The sequence below is a fragment of the Numida meleagris genome, chromosome 4 (genome assembly GCF_002078875.1).
Source record: "Numida meleagris isolate 19003 breed g44 Domestic line chromosome 4, NumMel1.0, whole genome shotgun sequence".
In the NCBI taxonomy this organism is placed as follows: Eukaryota; Metazoa; Chordata; class Aves; order Galliformes; family Numididae; genus Numida; species Numida meleagris.
The window spans coordinates 6447300-6468896 of NC_034412.1; the positions used below are offsets into that span (position 1 = coordinate 6447300).

At 44.2% G+C, this 21597-nt stretch overlaps 1 protein-coding gene across 5 annotated transcripts in view; it reads left to right on the forward strand.

Moving 5' to 3' along the window:
- The window catches only part of LOC110398166 (calcium-activated potassium channel subunit beta-2), a 116767-nt gene that overhangs the window by 8468 nt on the left and 86702 nt on the right, over positions 1-21597 (forward strand). The window contains exon 2 of one of the 5 annotated variants that reach the window (XM_021395590.1): positions 17492-17623. The exons of the other annotated variants lie outside the window; for them this stretch is intronic. The gene's annotated coding sequence lies outside the window, so the exon portion shown is untranslated. The remainder of the gene's footprint in view (positions 1-17491; positions 17624-21597) is intronic. 5 annotated transcript variants of the gene reach the window in all.

The window sequence follows — 21597 nt, forward strand, 5'->3', positions numbered from 1 at the left end:
AATATTCAATGTTAAACACTTCTACCAGTCTAATTATCATGCTTATAGTGTAATGACTTGCACAAATAAGGGACTGGAGAATAGCCTTCACTACAGAGCTGCTGAAGTATGAGAGGTCCAACTTCAGTTCATGGCTCTTAGACAGGTAATGACAGATCCTAGCCAAGATCTGGGCTTCAAATCTCCACTTCTACTATGGGAATCTCAACCTTTCCCTCTCAGGAAGCTGAATCATTCTTATTTTTCAGTTTGAAAAGGTACTTATTACTATTTTTTAATGCATTGCTACATACACAGTTCTAGTATAGATTCAGTTTATTAATAAAGGACAAGAAGGAATAACTGCAATGATGAAAAGCTTTGCAATACTCAGTCAATGTCTGTTTTCTTGTTATTTGATGAAATCTTGTACACCAGAATTAATTCAGCGAGAGAAATGGGCCTCACAGCCAATTCTGACTTCGCTGACTTCAATAGTTACTCGCAACATTGAGCAATTACTTTTGCCCCTTTCACTGCAAATAAGGAGAACACCATCAGACCTAATACCTACGACAAAATCAAACAAGGTTACTTACAGTCTGGACAACAACCTCACATCCTTTGTGGATTTTCCTGTTAGTGTAGTTTCCAGGCCAGCATCACTGGCACAATTCAAAACGTTTGTGGTGCCATGCCTGATTTAGCAGCACCTCAAACACAAATTTTGAAGGAACACACAGAAGTCCAACAGTTGTAATTAATGCCAAGTGATGCATGCAGGCAGCCTGTCCTGCCTCATGCTGCCCTGCCCACCAGCTGCTCTTCCACAGCTGCCCTGATGTGCCTGCAAAACCCTGCTCCAAATGCTCTGTTTTGCTTCTTTCCATGTTTTCTGAGGAAACGCTCAAGCAGCTCGCCTGCTCTTTAAGCAAGAAGTGGACGGCATGAAGCATTTGGTGAGTGGAGATCTGTTTTGCAGCAGTTCACATCGTGCGGCACACTAATACTGCTGGCCTTATGGTCAGTGTCTGACCAACTGGCGCAAATCACATTCTGCAGGGTTACACTGACACACACCAAATGGCTCGTTGGCCTTATTGATTTTCACAGGTCTTGATCTCATGCACAGTCATACTGATTTATTACCATATGTACAGTTACTCCCAGGCCTGGCCTCTCTTTAGACCAGTAGTGCTTAGCTGGAGGTGGTGACCAGCATATTATAAACCCACAAGTAAAAACGCAGTGACCATTCCAAGCACCAACCTCCACAGACACTGCCGTTCAGCTTGCCAGGCATGGGGAGAGCAGTGATGAATTAGTTTGCTAGGTTGATGGTTGGCAGGGTATGGTGAAAGCACAAAGTTACCACAACGCCTGTCCTGCATAAAAGCATTTGAATAGAATATAACCACAGCTTGCGTAAGTTGAAGGTAATGAGAGATGAAGGAAAGCAAAACAGGATTAAAGAAAGTGCCTGGCTCTAAGGAGTGTGTGAAGAGCAAAGAGTCTCTGGCAGGGGGACTTGTCTCATTTGTGAAAATTATTTCCATTCTCCTTTTTCTCTGGTTATGTCTCTGTTGTCTACTTGACCACTTTTTTTCTAGGAGCGTCTTCTAATATATATTTATACATTTGTCAAAGGTCTTGTGCAAAGGCTGTATCTCCAGCAGCTTTAATAAAGAATTGAGGCCCTGTCTTAAGGGATGTTTCTGCCCTTTGTGTTGTTCTGCCTATGCTAGGATTGGGCCTACCTTCAATTAAGATCAGTGGGAAGGTTTGAAAAAGCACATCTGCACGCAAAATGCTGTTCTGCTCCAATTTGTATTGGTCTACCTATGTATTGCCCATCTGTCCTGTGCACAGCCTTTCTGTGAGCTCAGCTTTTGTCATAGCTGTCGCTGGCAGCCACTACAGGGGCTGTACAGCTCAGGAATGGCTCAGCCCATGGGATTAGGATGAATCCACCACCAGCCCCAGCAGCGATAGGCGGAGGCAAGGTGAGGTCTCCATGTACCCATCAGCTCTCCCACTAAATGGATTGTTTCTTCCTTATACTCTTACCCATCTCATTTTCTCCAGCATACAAATAGCACAGCTCTAGTTGAACAGCTGCTTCCTTCACATTTTCACCGGGCTTGAAGGTGAAAATCCTTTTAGTTAAAACTTGTTTAAGAAAGAACAATGTTGTGTTGGTATTGGTTTTCATTCCACACTGGAGGGTACCATCCTCAGCCCTCATTTAAAGGTTTCACCTGGATTAACTTGAACCAAAAAGATCTGCTGAAAGAAACCTGCATTTGTTCGACTGTAACATTTCAGCATGGCATCTCTTCAACCCAGAAGTTGTGCTCTCAGTGCTGCAGAAGCCATATAGGGTGTGGGAGAGGAACAGGCTGCTATCCCACACCCTGGGTACAAGGAGGGTCCAGGAACCAGCGGAGGTTTAAAACTTGCCTCCTCACCTAAACTTTAGCAGCTGAAACGTTAACTCAGCTGTGTGTAGGTGAGAATCAGGGCTTCAAGTTCCACCACCGAACTCCTGACAGTGCGTTTAACGTGGCTAAGTGCAGATAGCAAAGAACACAAATCTTTAGACCATGGTACTTCAGAGCAGGCTCCAGCATGAAGGATCCAGCCGTACCATAATTTCAAGCCCATAGGAATGAAAGACTTTAATTAGGCAAAGATCATAGACAGACACAGCTTAACAGCTGCACACAAAACGAGGGCAGTGTGACTTTTGGGCTCCACTATCCAAGCACTGGGCAAAGTTCATCTTTACTAATTTTGAGGTTTCTGAAGTCAAGGGGTGGTTTCAAAATTTTCCTTTGTACTCTTTAATGAAGAGCAAATTATTGTTTATCCCACGCTCTTTCTGCTTGTGAAAAAAATTCAAAGATTTTAGACATAGTCCTGTTCACTTTGCATTGCTAGAAATGTATTCAATATCTGAATCAATGCTGGTGTACACTGAAGGTATAGGTCTACGATTTTGGTGAAATCTCTCTCAAAAATTAGCTCTAGTGTTTATAGTCCAGCACACCTGCAAGCAGAATTTAATCATTTGATCTGGGATGACAGAATTAGAATTAACATTGTATTTCTGAGACCCTTAAACTAAATGCATGGGATAATTACTGCCAATGTGACCTTTTGAATTACAGTAATCCTACAGAACCCCATTACTGCAGTGACATTTTTAAAGCAGAAGCTGGGAATCAGAAGGGTGACGTACTAAAGCCATTATTTTGTCTGCAACAGCTTCTCAGAGAACACTGACCAGGTGGGTCCGGTCCAGCAGGAGGACCACGACAAACAGCTCAGCACAGACAGGTGGCACAAGGCCATCGCACCCCAACCTCCAAACCACCAACCTTTAAGCGACAGCACTGAAGGGCTCTTTCACTCTGCCAGACTTCGACGCAGAGGCCGGCAGGGCTGAACACGGAAGGAACAGGGCTGAGATCCCCCTGCCACCGGGAGAAGCGCAGAGTGTCCCCACGTCCCGGAGCCCTGGGGACCCCTGTGCCTGCGGAGCCCGGGGCAGGGCCGCCCGGGGCCTCTAGGTGCTGCTCTTCCCCCAGCAATGGGCTGGGAGAGGCGGGGAGGCACGGCGGGCGGCGGGGGGAGCCGCAGCGCTCCCGCATCCCTACAAAATGCTTTTTGGAAGCATCTCCGTAACCCTCGTGTACAGCAGCAGCTGGAGCCGGCTGTCCAGCCGTAGGCGACTGCTTTCTGCGGGGGTTGCAGGAGAAGAAAGACCCGAGAGCGCGGTCTCTGGCATGTTTTGTCTATAGTCGTAGTTTGGCTTTTTGTGCTACCAAGGGAAAAAGAAGAGGTTAATCTGAGCTCCTGCCATCGTTATGATAGGAGTTAACCTTGCTGGGTCAAGAACAGGGACACAAATGATCTCACTGTCCATTGAGGTGTTCAAGGAACGTGTAGCTGTGGCACCAAGGGACATGTTCTAGTGGGCATGGTGGGGTTGGGTCAACGGTTGGACTAGATGATCTCAGTGCTCTTTTCCAGCCTTCATGATTCTGTGATTCTGTGATTTGTCCCAGGGAAGGAGAGCAGAAACACACAAAGCTGTTGCTTGAAGGAAGTGGCCATAGGGACTGTGCATCCTTTGAAATGTTAATCCTCGTTTAGCAAAGGAATGGTGCATGATCAGGCACATCTCAGAGAATGACTGTTTAATTGTGCCCATCTGGGAACTCTGCTCTCAAGAAATGCATTTGAGGCCTATACGTGAGCTCTGGCAGCTGCTGCATGGCATGCTGATGTGTTAGGATTACACCGTGCTGCTCAGAACAGGGTCTCAGATATGTGGTGAGAAGGAGATGGGTGGTAGAGAGTAATGGTGGGGTACAGCAGTGGGACCAGCTGGAAGATGCTTTTCCGCAGCCATTCTGTTAACCTGCCTTTTGCTAAGAACAGAAGGGCATCCAGGGAATCTGTCCCAGTGCCAGAAGCACTGGTGCCCAAAGAGATGCAAGCCCCACCATATCGTGGGGACTCACCCAGCTTCCCCCATTGCCCAGACACAAGGCAGGTCCATAGACAAGCTTTCGTAAGACACTTTTGTATGGAATCAATTTTGACTTCTTACCTATTAGCCAAATCCTCCCATTTCCCCTCTGTGGGCATGCACACACCGCAACGTTCTTGCATTGGGAATTGGAGTGTTATTTCTCATTTCTGTGGCATTTGTTGATATTGCTGCAGGCGGCTGGACTTTGAGCAAAGAGGAGGCAGTCTATGCTTTTCAGTACAGGCATATGCATGTGTCTGTGTGCATGCTCTGCATCTAATGTAGTGATACTGGTGCTGGGTATTTCACTGCTGGAAAAGAGTGAGCACCACGCGTGTCTTCAGCACTACAAGCATCATCTCTTGCCCTGTTTTACCATACCTCCTGTAATTGGGTTTTGTGTCAGAGCTCAGAGGCCCTTTTCTGTGTCAGACAATGCATCAGCAAATTTTGGCTAAAAATTGAGGATTAGTATCTATGGGAAGTGGGCCAGAATTTGTAGCAGAAACACAGATTTCTTTTTTCACCAAATTGAATCTTAACAAATATCAGCGGGTGTACTAATTGACTTGTTGGATGAAATATGCTTTCTTCAATCACATCATTTGTTCCAAAATACTGTTTCTAATATTCTCTCTGTAGGTTGATTATTCACACTACCTTGCAAACTCAGAAACTGGGGCTCTTCCCTTCAGCCTTTAACATGGCTGATGTGCTGCATTTGGGACTGTTAACACAGACTCATTGTGACTTTCCCTAAAATACAGAGAGAATTATCTGCTTTTATTGCAGCAGCTTGCGAGACTTCCTGTAACTCTGTATTGCTTGTGGTCAAAGAGTGCCATGAGCTACATCATGCTGCCAGAGGTAAGGATGAGGCTGTCCTCCTCCAAGTGTCAGTGGCTGAGAATCAGCACTGCAGAGTCCAGCAAAACAGAAGCTGCCTATAGTCAACTGCAAGTTCACTGTAGCTGGAAAACACTTCCAGCTGGAAGAACAGTCACTGCTAAAAATGGATTCAGGTCAGCTTTTACAATGCTTTCTCTCAGGAGGGATATTCAGTGAGCTGTCCTAGTCTCCAAGTGCACTTTCTCATCCCAGTGTGGACAGGCTGTTTTCTTAATCAAGAGTCACCTCGCGTCACACACTTTGCAGCTGTCTTTCTGGCCCCTTTCCTCTCATCTTGGATTTACTTTCTATTTAGTTGATCCTTAAAAATCCTTCTCAACATAAGAATTGAACAACAGTTGCCACCATCAGAGGGTGATGTTTATATCCATCTTCAAGACAGCTGCATCTTCCCTTCCCCCGTGCCCTCTCCCTTCCTTCCCACTGCCTACAGCTGGCTCTGGAGCCCCGCACAGCATAAAGTTTAGAAAGACAGTTAGAAAGTTTAGACATAATGTTTAGAAGAACTAGGAAAACGATCACATCAGTCATTATTAGTAAGACAAATTCATTTTCTGAGAACAGATATTATATTTAGCACTGTGAGGAACCTTCACCGTGGATGTTGAGAAAGCTGAGGGCACACTAAGGGTATTTCAGGCTTCTCAGAGGCCTTTTGGGATCCTGCATTGACATTCTCATTGGCCCAGCCTACCAATGTTGGCCTAAAACACACACTGTGCCTCCCCTGAGTCACAGACATGGTCTGTCAGTACCTGAGGTTCAAATGTACATAATATTGGGGCTGATTATGCTCAGGCATGTTTTCTTATGAATTGTTTAGTGCTTTTATTTCTAAGCAATGGGAAATTTAATTAAATGAGACAGCAGTGATAATACCATTGAATGTATTTGGTGTAATGTTGAGGCTAGATCAGATAATGAAGGTGTAAAATGGATAAATGTAGGCATTTCTAAAACCCGTAATAAATTCTAAGGCATTGAAAAGACTTCATGATACTAACAAATACCAATTCATAACACTAATTAATGACAGCAAACTCATACAGAAACAATCTACTCAGAGTGCTAGTCAATGAAGGAAAGTGTTCCAAAATGCAGAAATCACACCGGGACTGTATAAAGTGATCCATGCAATATACAAAATAATCAGCGCAGTTCTCCTACATGTCCTCAGCTTCTTGGCACTGTACTCCACAGAGCACCTTTTGCTTTTTCACTTTCATTTGTGCAATGGGGGATGACCATGCTAATGATAACAGTGACTTTAATCCCCGTGGCTTTAGCATTAGCAAGTACTATGTGTGTTCTTCTACCTGACAGGAAGGAAAGATTGTTACAGCAAAACAACTTATACTGCCTATATGTCACCATGTTTATAACCAAGGGAAAAAAAAGGAAAAACATTCTCTGTACAGAGTCTCCCAGAAGGCAAGGCTGTGACTTCTCCTTCAGAATATCCTCATCAGCTGGCAGCAAGGAAGCTAAGGTACGAACCTGGCTATTACACAAGGGATTCCTTCAGCCATAAGATCTCCCTCCAGTGACAGCTGCCCCTGTGAGAGGCATTCATCTGGCTGTTCAGCTTAGTGCCGTGAAATCAGACCCAGCCACTGAGCTCCCCTCCTCCTCAAAGAGCAAGCAAGGCATACCCTGCTGTCATACCGAGCTTAGCTTTGCAGCAGATGACATATGGCTGCAAGAGACAGCCATTCCTGTCACTGGTTCTCATATATAGAAATTAATTTCTCAGTCAAAAATTTGCTTTATTGGGAATTAAAATGAATGGCCGCCACGTCAACACAGCACAAGTGTGTGGCCAGCAGAACAGCAGCAACATTTGTGATGGAACAGCCTTTCCCACTGGTCCCTCCCCTCCATGCAATAACTTGCTCATCATACCACCCTTCCACAACAACTATTTGCACATCTTTTTCTCTTTGCAGTTGGCTGCTGCCAAGGGGCTATGCTTGAGAAAATTAGTTTTTATCATTTTAATCATCTAATCTTCATAAACCTTTTAATGCAAAAACAAAAACTACTTAATGCACAGCAAGATAATTAATATTGAAAATAGACTCGGCGGGGGAACTGTAGTACCTGCTGCCTTGCATTAGGTTCTGGAATAACGACTTAGCTAGGAGCTTTAAGTATGTTTGTAAGAACAATATAACGCATAACACCAGCACTTCCATTTGCTTTTGATATATCCTATCAAGTAACTACATAGCCCAGCACTAAGGGTAACTTCACCATTGTTCATGCTGAAACCTTAGCAACTCTTTAAAAAATTAAAAATAAATAAAATAAAATAAAATAAAACCTTTCACTTTATTCAAAAATATCAAAAAAAGCAATGATTTACCTGGCCCAGAAGGAGAGAATTTACCTTTTCCCCTCATCCCACCACATCCTCATATGAGGTAGGATTTGCAACTGGACTGTGCTGGGAGCAGCCTTGGACAGGGTCAAGCTGGGTCACTGTGCTCCCCATCCAAGAGAAACCCTTTGTAGCAGGACAAGGAGCCCAAGCTGAGGTTCTCAGCTGCTCTAAGGGTCAGTGGAGCTAGATATTCCTCCTCCCACAAAATAGCAAAGAGATAGCAACTAATCCTGCTAAACACATCTCCCCCTAAGCAATGTCATGGAACTCATTAATGCTGAGTACTAGGTGTTGCCAGCACAGTCTGAAAGGACTCCGAAATGCCAAAAATAATGTGTGCACTTATTGAGCACTTAGCATCTTCAAAGCACTGTACAAATATTAACTAATTATTTAAGGAACTAATTACTGAGTGAAAGATGTTTATTGCTCTTCCTGAGCATGAAGGCCTGTGGGAAGGCACTCAGCTGTGGAGGACCAGTGACTGTGGTCCCCATCCTGACCAGTCCCACATCCACTCTTCAATAAGGGCCATTTCCAGATTTACCCCATCCAATTTCTATGGCAGCCGAGTGTCCACAAATCTGTGTGACTAATAAGTGAGCATGAAAAAATTGCTATATGCTGCAATTACAGAGCCTGCACGAGGGATGCTCAGAGATGGGAGGTTAAAAAAACCTGTACTGAAAATAGGAAATGGTGAGGAAGAAATCAAACAAGAATACAGATTCATTTAATGCTCAGTGGGGAATGGATAAGGACAGCAAAAAAATTCAGAGTGAATTAACGCTGCCAAAGGATTTAAAGGGAATACGGAAGACACTTATTGCATGAGTGCTGGGGGAATGAGAGAGAAAGTATGTCCATTAATTAGTAAATTAGGATGGGTATGAAGCTAATGATTGCTAGAATCTATATTTAATGAGACAGATGAAAGAAATGTGAACAATTTAGAAATGAGGAAAAGCCATTAAAATATCTCTTCCTAGTCAACATGTGAGAAAATACTTGAGGGAAAATAATCCTACATGCAAATCAGGTGATACAGATGAGGCCAGGGTATGGGGGGAAGTGGCAGAAATGCCATATTGCCTGTGATCATCCCTCCTGAGTTATAAACAGAAGACTGAGAGGTGACTAAAGTAAAGTGCGTACAGACACTTAGAAGGAGAACTAAATGATCCCAAAACATGTCTTGCTGAAAACTCTACCTTTCTGAAATCTGTATTGCTTTGGAACGCCGCCAGGTGAAACCTGGCGCATCCAAAGGGCCCACAATTGTTCCCAGGTGGCTGCAGTCCCTTGTGACAAAGGCCACCGCTGCCAGGAGCTCATTGCTCCTCAATCTGTCAAGAGACTGCAGGCAGGAGGTCCCCGTCCTGGCCAGGCACCATGCCACCGCAGAGAGCCCTGGCAGGGAAGCGGGTGCTTTGCAGATGGTGTTGAGTGAGGCGTGCTGCTGCAGGGCTTCCCGAGCTGTGCGGGGTGACCTTGCTGCAGGATAAGGGCTGTGTTCTTAGTAGGTGGAGGGACCACAACCCCGGGACAGCCCTACAGGGATGTTGTGCCCCATCACAGTCTTGGCATTAATTTTTATAAAGACAGAACTCCCAATTAGCAGATCCCCAGTGTAGCATTAACGTAACAATGACCCAAAACAGTCATTTTTGGAGGTGGCCACGCACCCAGCTGCCATGGAGGCAATCCATGGGTGTTCAGCAGCCTCGGCAGCACAAAGCCCCAGACAGCATTGGTCTAGTGGGAATAAATCTCACCAGACAAACCTGATTGCTTTTTTGATAGAAACAGAAAATTAACGGATGAAGGGAATGCTGGAGCTGTAATATATTTGCATCTGCGTAGAGCATTTGATACTGTGCCTCACGAAATCTTTCTAGAAAAATTAATTTAAATCAGGTTGGAGATGAACATTGCCTTCTTGATTGAAAACAGGCTAGAAGGCTATAAAGAGGGGTTAACAGAGCAACAAAGCAGAGAGTGGAAGATGAGGAATCCGTAGAAGAACTACAAAACTCCGTGTTAGAAGTTTTATTTAAGGTCTTGCCTGTTTATGTAGAAATGGAGGAGAAAGCAACATGTTAATAAGATAGGCAGATGAGATGACATTAGGAGGAACTAAAAACCTCCACAAAAGATCCATAGACAGAAGCAGCTGGACAAGAGCACTACAAAATGAATTCAGGGTTGGTTACAGCATGGGGGAATTTGACCAGCTTTCCCTGCACTGGAACAGAACAAACCAATCAGTTTTCACTGGCAGGAGGAAATGAGATTCAGAACCTGTGGGGGCAAGTTGGGAATGAGACAGGGCACTGGGGAGGGCAGCACATTTGGGGCAGCCTGGCTCCTGCCCACCTGGATGCTGCCCCACTGCTTCTGCACCTGGAACGCTGTGTTCAGTTCTGGGGAACTTATTAGCAAGGAGATATTGAAAAATTGTAGTGAGCTCAGAGAAAAGCAACAAAAATTATCAAGGGGATGGAGAGACTCATTTATAAGGAAAGATTAAAGGAGCTAAATCAGTACTGGAAGAGCTGAATTTGTAATACACTGTCACTCAGAGAAATGGCTATGGAGAGACATTATAGCCTAGTGCAGAAACACCAAACTGAGGGGAAAATTCAGCAGCGTGGAAGGGTGTAAGAGAAGGAAGGGTGTACTACAAGGAGTCTGAAGTGAGAAAGAGGAAATACAGACTGACAAGCCATAAACATTTCCTGATGAGGGAGGCCACATAGCCTCGCCTGTATGAGGATACCGCTCACTGTGATCTGTAGCAACAGCATCATTTCCTTCCCATAATTTCAAGTTTCCTCTTGTAAGCCTTTGTTCAGAATGAAGAGTTTGGATTCTGGTCTTTGGAATATTTTTTTCCTGGATTGTCTGGTTGGCAGTACATTGGGAGCACATGCAAGCACACAGGTTTCCTCCCCTGGTTTGCATCTGTATTTCCCATTTAATCTCTCACACTTGCAGTCACGTGTTCCTACTCTACAGAAATTCCTCTTTATGTTATTCAGCGAAGCTGCTTGAGCTGACAGCAACAAGCTCAGGGCAGATATCCTTAATACCCTGCCCTAGCTGATACAAGTTATTCCTCGGGATTTCAATCTCCTAAGAACAGTGTAACTAATGCAACACAGCATCTTGTTGTTCTCATCTATTTGGTTTTACTTCATACACCGTATTGCTTTCACTTCTCAGATATTGACTAAGTCAATTCGACACCTTGTTCTAATCAGAGCAGCGCCGTTTGCATTGTTATACACATGTACCCATTATAACTGGTTTTTATCAAGTAGTTGGTGAGCTGTCTGTTCCAGAATTAGACAAGGTCTGCATGTTTTAGCTGAGATCAGCTCTCCTGTGCTCAGTACCAGCTACGTGCTGCTTACCAGTAATTTTCTGTGCATTTTTGAGTAGTGTGGTTCTGCTCCCCTCCTCACGACAGTTAATTAAAGCAATTCATGTGAAGTAAATCAACTTCCGTGGGTGATTAAACAAAGGGGACGATCAGGAAGCGCATAATATCTACCTTGGATTCCAACCATGTGCTTATCTGAAGAAAATATGGAAAGAAATGAAGTTAAACATCTCTGGGAGTACTGTTTGCCCCCACCCAAAAAGCAGCCCACCAGAAGAAGGCAGAGGGAGGGAGCATGGACCCTGCTCCCGTGCAGTGCCCACTTCTGCCCAGCTCCTGGCAGCAGCCAAGTGTAAATTTCTGATCTCGGCGCAGCGCCGGAGATGTAGTCAGATGGCTCTGTGCAGTCATTTGTATTCTGCCTCCGGATGCTTTCATTTCTCTTGCTTTGAGTAATATTTTTTCAACCTTGTCTTCTCATTAAAATTTCTTCTTCATTATAGTACATTTCAATATAATTTCCTCCTGAACTGAGCTCAGACTACAGCCTGACTAATAAGAATTGCATGATCTGCATTATTATGCACACATAACCCATTATAATTGAATCTTATTCCACTTTAATTGCACGTGTTTACAAACACTGTATTCACTGCAACAGATTATGTGTTTTAGTTGATTGTGCCATTAATGATTGAAAAGCCAGTGGCATTTTGCATTAAGCCCACTTTTTGCTTGCATAGCAAGTGACAAGATGAAACTCTTCTAAAGAGCCATGACAGAGTTTTCTGACATTCTCTCCTTTATTTGTAACTGTTGGATAGAACTCCGTCTTAAACTGAAACCCTGTTTGGAAACACAGCACTTCCTATCATTGAAACCTTCTTCAGGCTTCCACAGTGTGACAGGATTTGGGTCAAATACTGATATTTGGATGAATTTCATAGAATCATAGAGTCATTAAGGTTGGAAAAGACCACTAAGATCACCCAGTCCAACCGCCAGCCCACGCCCACCATGCCCACTGACCATGTCCCTCAGTGCAACATCTACTCTTTACTGGAAAACCTCCAGAGATGGTGACTCCTTCACCTCTCTGGAAATTTGGAGGCCAGATTAATGTCAGCAAGAGCCCTTGCTGCTCTCAGCCCTTTGCATCAGCCAGGCCAGCCCATGCTTTGGCACCCTTAGAGAAAAGCTTTGCACCCAGAGCTCCCCCTTTGCAGTGTACTTACATTGCACCCTGACTGCCCAGCAGCTTTGTTTCTGGCCGGTGTGATAAGGTCAGCAGATGCAAAATTGTTTAGGAAACGTTGCCCCTGAGACTTCAGATACTGAAGAGAATTGGGAAATTTGGCAGCACGCTGTGCTGCTTTGGTGCAAGGTCAGTTAGATAAGGTCAGTCAGGATGTTAAATCTAGCTGCTGCCTAGTTTGTCATCAGGTTTTGTAACAGAAACAAGGGAGTCTGATAGACCAGAATCTCCAGAAGAAAAAAAAATATTAAAATCAAACCTGTATTTTCACCAAGATTTATAGAAAATGTATTTTCACATTTTCTACACATTTATCCTTTGTAGAATTAATTGAGATATATATGCTGCATCTGGGCTTAGCTCAGCTCCTTCCTCACACAGGTTTATCCTGCTGCTATTTAAGCATCTATGCAGGACATACCCAAAAAGCTGTCCTTCAGACACAGGTAACACCTTTCTGCAGACCACCCTGCAGGACACCCACTGCAAGCACCTTCCAAAGAGTCCTCCAAACTAAGAAAGCTTTTTGCCACCACTGCAACCCCTATTAGAGCAGGTCTCTAATTGGGAGCTGACTTCATGGCTCCAAACATGCAGATTAGTTTATTAAATCTGATTGTCATTTAATAAAATACTATTACACTAGTGAAGGAGAAGGAAGGATTTGTCCTAAGTGAAACAGGTTTTGGCAGAAATCAAAATGCAGGTGATGTGCTCAGCATCTTCAGGATGAGACTGTTTATGGCTTTGACAATAAATAATACATCGCAGGCATTGACAAATGGAGCTTCACAAAAGCCCTGTGAAGTAAATCAGCAGTTGTTATCCAGGACAGAGAGGGAGATGGGGCATAAAAAGGTTAAGCAGCTTGACCATGAGGGTATAGGACGCGCAATGCCCAGGTCTGTGCTGGTAGCCACGAACCCTTTCTTTCCTGATTTTCTTCTGACTGTTACCAGCTGCTGGGAAGAGCCACCAGTAATACATTAGGATACAAAGTTGTCAGGAGGATACGAAGGCGAGAGATAAATTAATGATTTTTATGTTCTGTTTATGGATTTACAGAGAAACTCAGGATTTAATTTGGACAGTCTCGGTTCTGCCATGCCTTTTTGGTTTCATCTATTGGATTTCTGATAACTGCAAAGCCCTCCGGTGGCAGAGGGGATTTGAATTGTTTTGGGGTGGAATTAAGCAGTACAGCACGATGCTGTGTTTATTACAGGAAGGCTTTTGTTTTGTGCTTATAGGGATTTGGGCAGTAACTGCGCTCCTGTTATTAATTGTTGTGCATTATGAGTCACGGTAAACTTACTGCATTGTTTAATCTATTTTCTAGACATCATAAAATGTTTAGAGGTTTCATCTACCTTAAAGTGTGAGATCTGGTCCATCCTTACACTGCTGTGTAAGTAGGGATGGCTGTAAGAGTATACATCAGCAGGTACGCAGGTAGTACGGAGGGGATTTGCAGGCTTTTGTTTACAGTGATTTACGCCAGCTTGCTGTGAGTTACGAATGCTTTCGGCTGAACCAGATTGACTCACACAGTCAGAACGCAGTAAAAGCAGGATCTCATCATTGCAGCTGCCTTGATCCTTCTTCCTTCCTTCCCTCCTTCCTTCATTCCACACTCTTGTGCCTGCATGCCTGCCATGTCCAGTGCTCCCGTCCTGCCTCTGGCCATGGCCACAGCACACATTGGGGTGATGTTTGCACTCGAGTCAAGAATGTTTTTGTTTCTAGCCTTCAATATGCCAGCACACAGAATGTGTGCTTCTTTTGCAGTTATTCCAAGCCTGTAGACGGGACCCAGCGCCGATCAAATGCTTTGCTGTCCTGTGATGAGAAGTGTGGCTGAAGTGGAATGTATTACTGTTATTGCCGTCCTTTGATATGTAGTCCCTAGGGGAGCTGACATTTGAAGGGTTCTCTGTACACAGTGAGGGCTGTTGTCAGCCTGGGCAGCCCGGATGCAGGAACGGAGGCTAGCTGGTACTTTGTGCCACGCACTGAGGAGGGAAATCTTTTATTTGTGGAGAGCAGCTCTGCAGAGCTGGAAAGAGCCGTTCCTGTAGCACCAGGAGAAGAGTTGGTACAAGGTCAGAGCTCTTAGAAAGGGCAAAGAGAAAACAAACCAGGCGTGCATGCACCCGTGGGTATTTGCATGCATGTGCATATGCAAGCAAGTCTGTGGATGTAATTAACACCTAGCTTTCTGGAGAAATCTAGAGAATGAAGTCTACATTGCAGAATACATACATTCTCACCTTTATGTGAACGCAACTGCATTAACCTTAAAAAAAGGAAGGAGGAGGGATTTAAAGCACTGCAATAAAGCTATGCTGAACATGAATCCCTTGCAAAATTCTTGTGCTAAATCAAACTCATTTTTAGTTAAATAAACTCATAAACTCTTGCATCACACCAATGATTACCTTTCATTACTGATAAATGGCCAAATGTATTATCTTTGTTCTAAAGCTAGCAAGGATGTTTGCTCTCAGCCTGAGATGCTGTCTGCCAAGCTTCAGGACTGAGGCAGATTGTTATGCTTGAAGCTTTGTACACACACAAAAAGAAATAAAGAAGGGTTTGTTGCTGGCAAGTTGGCACGATCTTAACTAGTGTTGAGCAGCAGGAGACTCTGAAAAGCACACCAGACTTTGAGTCAGTGGGGAAAAAGGGAAATTCTGCAAACAGGTACCGGAGTCTTGCCATGAATGGAACAAATTAAAAGGGAGAAGTGAGCAGAGAAAGCGCTTCAAAGATGAGAGAGCTTGCAGAAGGCAAAGCATGTGGGTAAGACCATCAGAAATCAGGTTGCAAAGCGATTAATGAACTAGAGTTGTGTTTTGGTTCTTAGGACCAGAAATCAATGCCAGCAGGTACACCGGAGATCTGAGGGCAGAAGTCAAGCCACTACTGAAAAAATCTGTACTCAGAGCCCACGCTTTCTAAACACCCTCTCAAGCACCTCTTTTTCCAGCAAACACTGATGATTTGAACTTCCCAGCGAGGCTGCTTAACTCGGTTTTAGGTGGGGAAGGCAAGCAGAAGAGGAAAAAAGGAAGAGACATGGGAGCAGAGAAAGCTGCAACACACAGCGCTTCAAGAAAATGTTTGGAAGTACACCAAGCGGGATCCTGGATGTGAGGACAGCTCAGCTCCCAGCCCCAGGAATTCCCTGAAGCCCTGAGAATGCCCGCAATGCAAACCTGCTGGCCTGGCCGAGATGTGACATCGCAGCACAACTGTTTCCTGTCCCTGCTATGCTGGGTGCTGCTAAGCTGCAGAGTGGTTGGTGCTTTAAGCTAATTCTCAGAAACAAATGGAGGGGCTTTCAAACACCAGAAATACCCAACAATTAGCTCAGCAGTGGCTAAAATAAAAGAAGGACCATGCGTGGAAGAATATTTGGCATATTTCCAGGTCTTAGCAAATACGAAACCCCATCAGTCTAAAGAGGCATTAGGAGTTTATGATGTGGAAATAACTGGCTGGTGTGTGACGCATTTCTAGCTTATGGTGAGCAATCTATTAGAAGAAAATGTTTTAGACGTTCTGGGGCTGGACTCAACCTCACTGCTGCAGGCCAAATGCCATGAACATGAGGCGAGTGTTTCAGAAACAGAGCAGCCTGCCGTGTGCAAAGAGGGAAGAGATCGGGAAACATTAGACATAATTAGTCCTCAGCTATTTAATACTCAGATGAGGTGATGGGGAAAAGTCTTCTGTAATAGCTGAGTTCAGGCAGCTGATATATGCTGTGGTGTCATCTTTGCTGGCTTCCTCTCATTCTGAGGCATCTACCAGATGGACAGAAACCTTTTACCGTTTGACCATTTGACTTGAAGCAAGCTCTCACAGTAAAAGAGAATCTGCCAAAACAGCAAAAGTGAGGGAACTGTTTTCGTTGCATCTACTTTAACAGCAGCAAAAAAGGCAGCTCAGTCATGTCCAGCAGTCAAGGTCAGCATGACCTTGGGTTTAAGCAGCACCCCCTGCGCACTCCAGTGGAGTAGGGTAATTTTGGACAGCTGAGGATCTCAAAGCACTCCACAGACACCACCTGGCTTTACTAATATCTTCAGCAACAGAAAAATATTTGCTTTATAAATAAGCAAACTGAAACACTAGGAATAAAGTTTTGCCCAGTAAGTCAACAAAACAGTCAGTGACCACAGAAACTGTGACTGCCAATTCCGCTTTTACTTACAGTCTCCTTGGGACCAAGCCAAGGAAAAGTGTCAGCATCCACATTCACACACATTCCTCAGTGACAAAAGATGGCAATGAATCCTCCATCACCAGAGTAATCCCAAATGGTGTTCCAAATATCTGTAAAGACTTAATGATCAATTTCTGAAGTGTTTCCTTTCTCTAGAGCAGTTCTTCCTTGGAGGAAAGCCTGCAGTAAGCGCGGGAGGACAGGTCTCTCCCTTCCATAACCCCGGAGGCACAGGATCTGCCCCAAGACATCTGCACTGGGATGGTGATCGCAGACCCAGCATTGCACCTTTGATTCCCAGAGCTCCTGGCACTCATGTAGAAAGTGCCAGAAAATATGAGCCTGAAGTTATTCACACTGGAAAATGGGCCTAGGTCTTTTTTTTTTTCACTTTTAAGTACCTAGTTTATGTCTTCTGGGTCTTTTTAATTTTTCTACCTGCTATTTTTGTCAAAAGGCAAGATTTGTGCTCTTTCTTTGACATGATCTTTTCAGTTCCTCTGAAAAAGAGAAGCTGTAGTGCCACTGACAAAGGACCGCAGGAACGATTTCATGACACTCTCTGTGCTGGAGAAGCTCTGGTAGGTGTCACCCAGCACCTAAAGGAAGGGATGTTTGACCTGAGCTCTTCACCCCTCAGAAACTGCATTTTCTGCAATGATCACAAACTTAGACTTATTTTCCCGTCTTTAATCTGTGACACACAGAAGCTCCCCAAAATCAAGCGCTTGCTCTCCTGAAGTGCCAGCTACTTCTCAAGTGCTGATAATACGTGGACTCTAACTTACCTGCTTTTATTTCCATTTCAGAAAATGCTGGCTGGATACCGCGCAGTACACTGCACGGCCTGAACTTGTTAAAAGAAAGCATAAAGACACTTCCAGGAACATTCAGTCCTCTTTGCTTCCTGACTTAATTATGACAGCAATTTGATGGACTCTGTGAGTACCTTTATGCCCCGAAGACAGGACCTGCTGGGGAATGAGTTGAAAACACGCTTGCTTAGATAAGAACAAGTATTTGAGTGGCATCCTTGTTGCTTCAGTCACTCTTAAGAAAATGTGTCAAGAGACACTTTCATGGGTACATGACATCTCATCCATGCTGTGGCTCAGCTCACCTTTCTTACATGAGCTAAGGAGACATTTACTTTGTGCCAACAGAAGGAGAATGTTTCATGGTGCTCCATAAGGCTTGTATTACTCTGCTATAGACCTGCTACCCGCTGGGATGCATCGTTGTGGCACGGATCTAAGGCCTTTACCAGCAGACACGAGCAAGCTTGGTCGAAGTGCCAAGCCCTGAGATGTGCAGAGCATCAGCACTGCCCTGAGTACTCCTTGCATCCCTGTGCCATGGTTGTGTGATCAGCAGGAGGCTGCAAACAGGCAAGCCACAGCCATGCAAGGTTGGGTGCACAGGAGGCTGTGCCTACATACCCTGAGAGCACTGGCCTGCGAGCAGCACTGCAGCAGAGCAGCAGCCATCTGCAGCAGTGTGTGTATCTTTTGCAGGTGCCACAGCCCCGTGACGCTGCCTGGCTCAGCGCTGCTTCCAAACCAGGGCAGCAGGAGCAGCAGCAGCTGGAATTCACTTAGTACGAGCCCAAGGAGCAAGAAGGGGGAAGGACTGCCACTGCTCCACCTTCTGCTGCTACTGTTTGCCTGGGAGTTGAAGCTCAGACAAGTTCTATTTTCAGGATTTATATAAAAATACAGGGCACAGGTCATGAATCTTTCAGCTACAAGGAAGCCTGACTCCTTTTTTTTCCTGTGGGGCAGGAGCAGGCGTGCAGCCAACCTGCCTCCTGGAGTACCCAGCATCAAGCAATCCAGGGGCCAGAAAGATGCTGACACTCACAAACGTGCAGACTGGGGATATTCACGCATGGACTCACAGAGCTGGCCTTCAGTTGGTATTTTTGCACCACAGACAGGGGCAGAGTTTCTCCTCCAGTCCTTCCTTCAAGTTCTCCTCAGCCCCTGTCCTGCAGGGTTTCACAGAATTGCTGTGAAACAGAAGCCCTCATGGCAGGAAGAGAAAAGCAGCGGGCTGGGAGGGGGTTCTGCGTCACCGAGCCCAGTCCTCTGCAGTCACAAGTCACCATGTCACAAGATCTCTTTCAACCAGCAGTGAAGCTCTGTCTTGAAGCTAGTTTGCTTTTACCTCCACTTCCTTTTCAAAAGGACCAATCTGGTGCCTCATTCTTCTGGTGGCTGGGAACCTCAGAATTTCCAGCCTAAGTATATCCATGACCCATTTATACCTATTTGTTCCTGTGCCAATGCAGTTGAGTTTAAATCTCACTCTCCAATGTTAACTCTGCGTTTATAGACAACAATCACAACACTCCATGCCAAATAAAGGCTGCGTTTGCTGCATTTCTCTGCAGCTGATCCTATTTTAGCATACCTGCTCTGAATGGGTGTGCCAGGACTGCCTGCTACTCCAGGTGGGGTCTCTTCAGCCCTGGCTCAGTGATGCTCAGTGCTGAATTTCACATCAGTAATGCATGAAGTGATTCCCATGAGGATTATAAATTCCCGTGAGAATCATAAATGCCACCAACCTCTCACAGCAATCCTAAAGGGAGTCCAGGGGCAGCCACTTCATCCCAAACTTTCCCCAATTCATTAGATATTTTCCCTGAGCCTCCAGTCACTTTCAGCACAATTGCACTAATCTCTGTTCCCTCCAGTTCGACCAATCTTTTCACTATGTCAGATACTGAAGTCCAGAGAGATTAAATAGGAGTCCGGAGAGATTAGATCTACTGTGCTGCTTTTATCAAGAAAATAAATTATCTTATCAAAAGAAAAGAATCAAATTCATCTGACCCAATATACTTTGCTAAACCTATGTTGCATTCCTTCCTTCAAAAAGGAGTCATTTTCTTTCATAAAGCTTTTTATAACATCGAGGTTGGACAAACAAGCCTTTAGCCACACTGATCATACATTTTTCTTGAAGTATACAAAGCAGGTATTATACAAAGAGGTGATAGGAACCAAGCCCTGTTTGGAGATAGATTCCCTACGTACCGACTCCAGCAAAGACACAGCAAAATAGCCTCTATTACCTACTTTAATTGTGGTTTTCTTTTTTTAAATGTTTGGAGTGTTCTACATTTGTTACTTCAAAAGCAGTTTGTAATTGGGCTTTTGCAGTGCCAAAGCACAGAATCTGGGGTTTAGGAAACCAACAGACTGAGTTCTAGAAAAGCAACGTAGGACCTGTATTTCCACATGACCAGTGGAAACAAAATACTATATACTTTCCCATGACAATTAGCGAATCTGTTCCCTAAAACAGGTCGGAGTAAAGTATCCAGAAGCAGGTGATTAGAAATGGAAATAAATTGGAGAATATTAGTTGGGTTTGCTCCAAAGGCTTCTGTATGGTGCAGATAACAAGTTGTTAGCTGTCCACAGCTTTCTGGCTGGGGATCTAATTCTTAAGCAGCTCCATATCCTTTGGTCACTCCTGGAAAAGGACATAGATCTGGGGACCTGATAGGTTCCTGTTTGCCAAGTTTATGTTAGCAAGTTATTCAAATCCTCATTTTCAGCACCCAGGGCAGGATGCAGGAGCACTCAGGCCATTCCAATCACTCATGAGACAGACCTCCAAGCCATGTTGTACAGGACTGCAATATGGCATTTTACTACTTGTTTGTGCTACATGCAAACAGTAAAGTTGACGAGTTAATGAAAATTAAGAAAAATGAGGGCATTTCACTTGAGCTGTTCTAGGATTGTTTCAAACAGCCTTGCATGGACAATTAATCTCCTACTCCTATTACAAAAATGAAATGAATGGTCAGTGGCTGGAATTAGAGAAAGTAATGAAACTGAAATATGGTTATTAACAAAGACAGACCCTGAAAGAATACCAGAGCCCAGCTGAAAGTTCAGCTAAATTTGAACCCAACTGCAGAGAAAAACTACACTTAATTTTAGATGTTTCACAAAACATTTTTATGATTCTAGAAAGGAAATTTTAGCAAATCTGATTATGCAGGATAAAAAGAAACTCTTGTCATAATTAATCCAATTTAGAAATCAGATGCCAGCAAAGGAGGAAGTTTCCCTCTCGTTTATATTCCTGTCAGCCCACTGAAATCAGAAGGGCTTCAGGAAAGTTAAAGAATTCCTTTATAAAACTGTATTGCCTGACAGTAACGGAGCTGAGACTTACATTTAGGTGGCTCTCCCATCGTACTCAAATATTCATGAGGGTCATTAAATGCATGAAAGATCTCTGGAGCAAAATCTCACTTCAGCATTTAAGTTTTTAAGAGTAAAATGTTTGTCCATCTAGAGTCAGGAATTATAGCAGAGTAGAAAATACATACATCATACCAAGTATTTAGATGCAGAGTCTTGTTCCTCTATTTCATTAAAGAAGGCTATATTAAAATTAATGACATGAAATATCTTCAGAGTACCTCAAACTTTTCATAAGGGCTAAGGAGTGTTCCAGTAGCTAAAATACCAAGGGGCCACTGAAATAAAGTGCATCAGTAATTGTGGACAGTGTCTTTTTGTTCAGTGGCTGCACAGCTCTTGACATAATGGTGTAGTCCCTGGCAGGGGACCGTGAAAGGACTGAGCTGTCCAAAACAGTTAATGCCTGTGGTTGATTTATTTGCAAAAGAGAAGGAAGAATATGCAGATCTTCAGTGCTGGGACTCAAAGCTGTGTTCCTCATTTCAGTGTGTGGGAAAAGCATCACCTAATGCCAGTTCAGTAGCACCTACTGGCACCAGGTCAGTGATCCTCATGTTATCCCAGGTTAGGCATGGCCACATTCTGTTTTCATTGGTTTGCTGCACCAAGAGTTATTAGAAATATAAGCATGAAAACTAAATAAAGGAAATCCTGCAACATCCAGCTGCTCTCACTGCAGCTGAGCA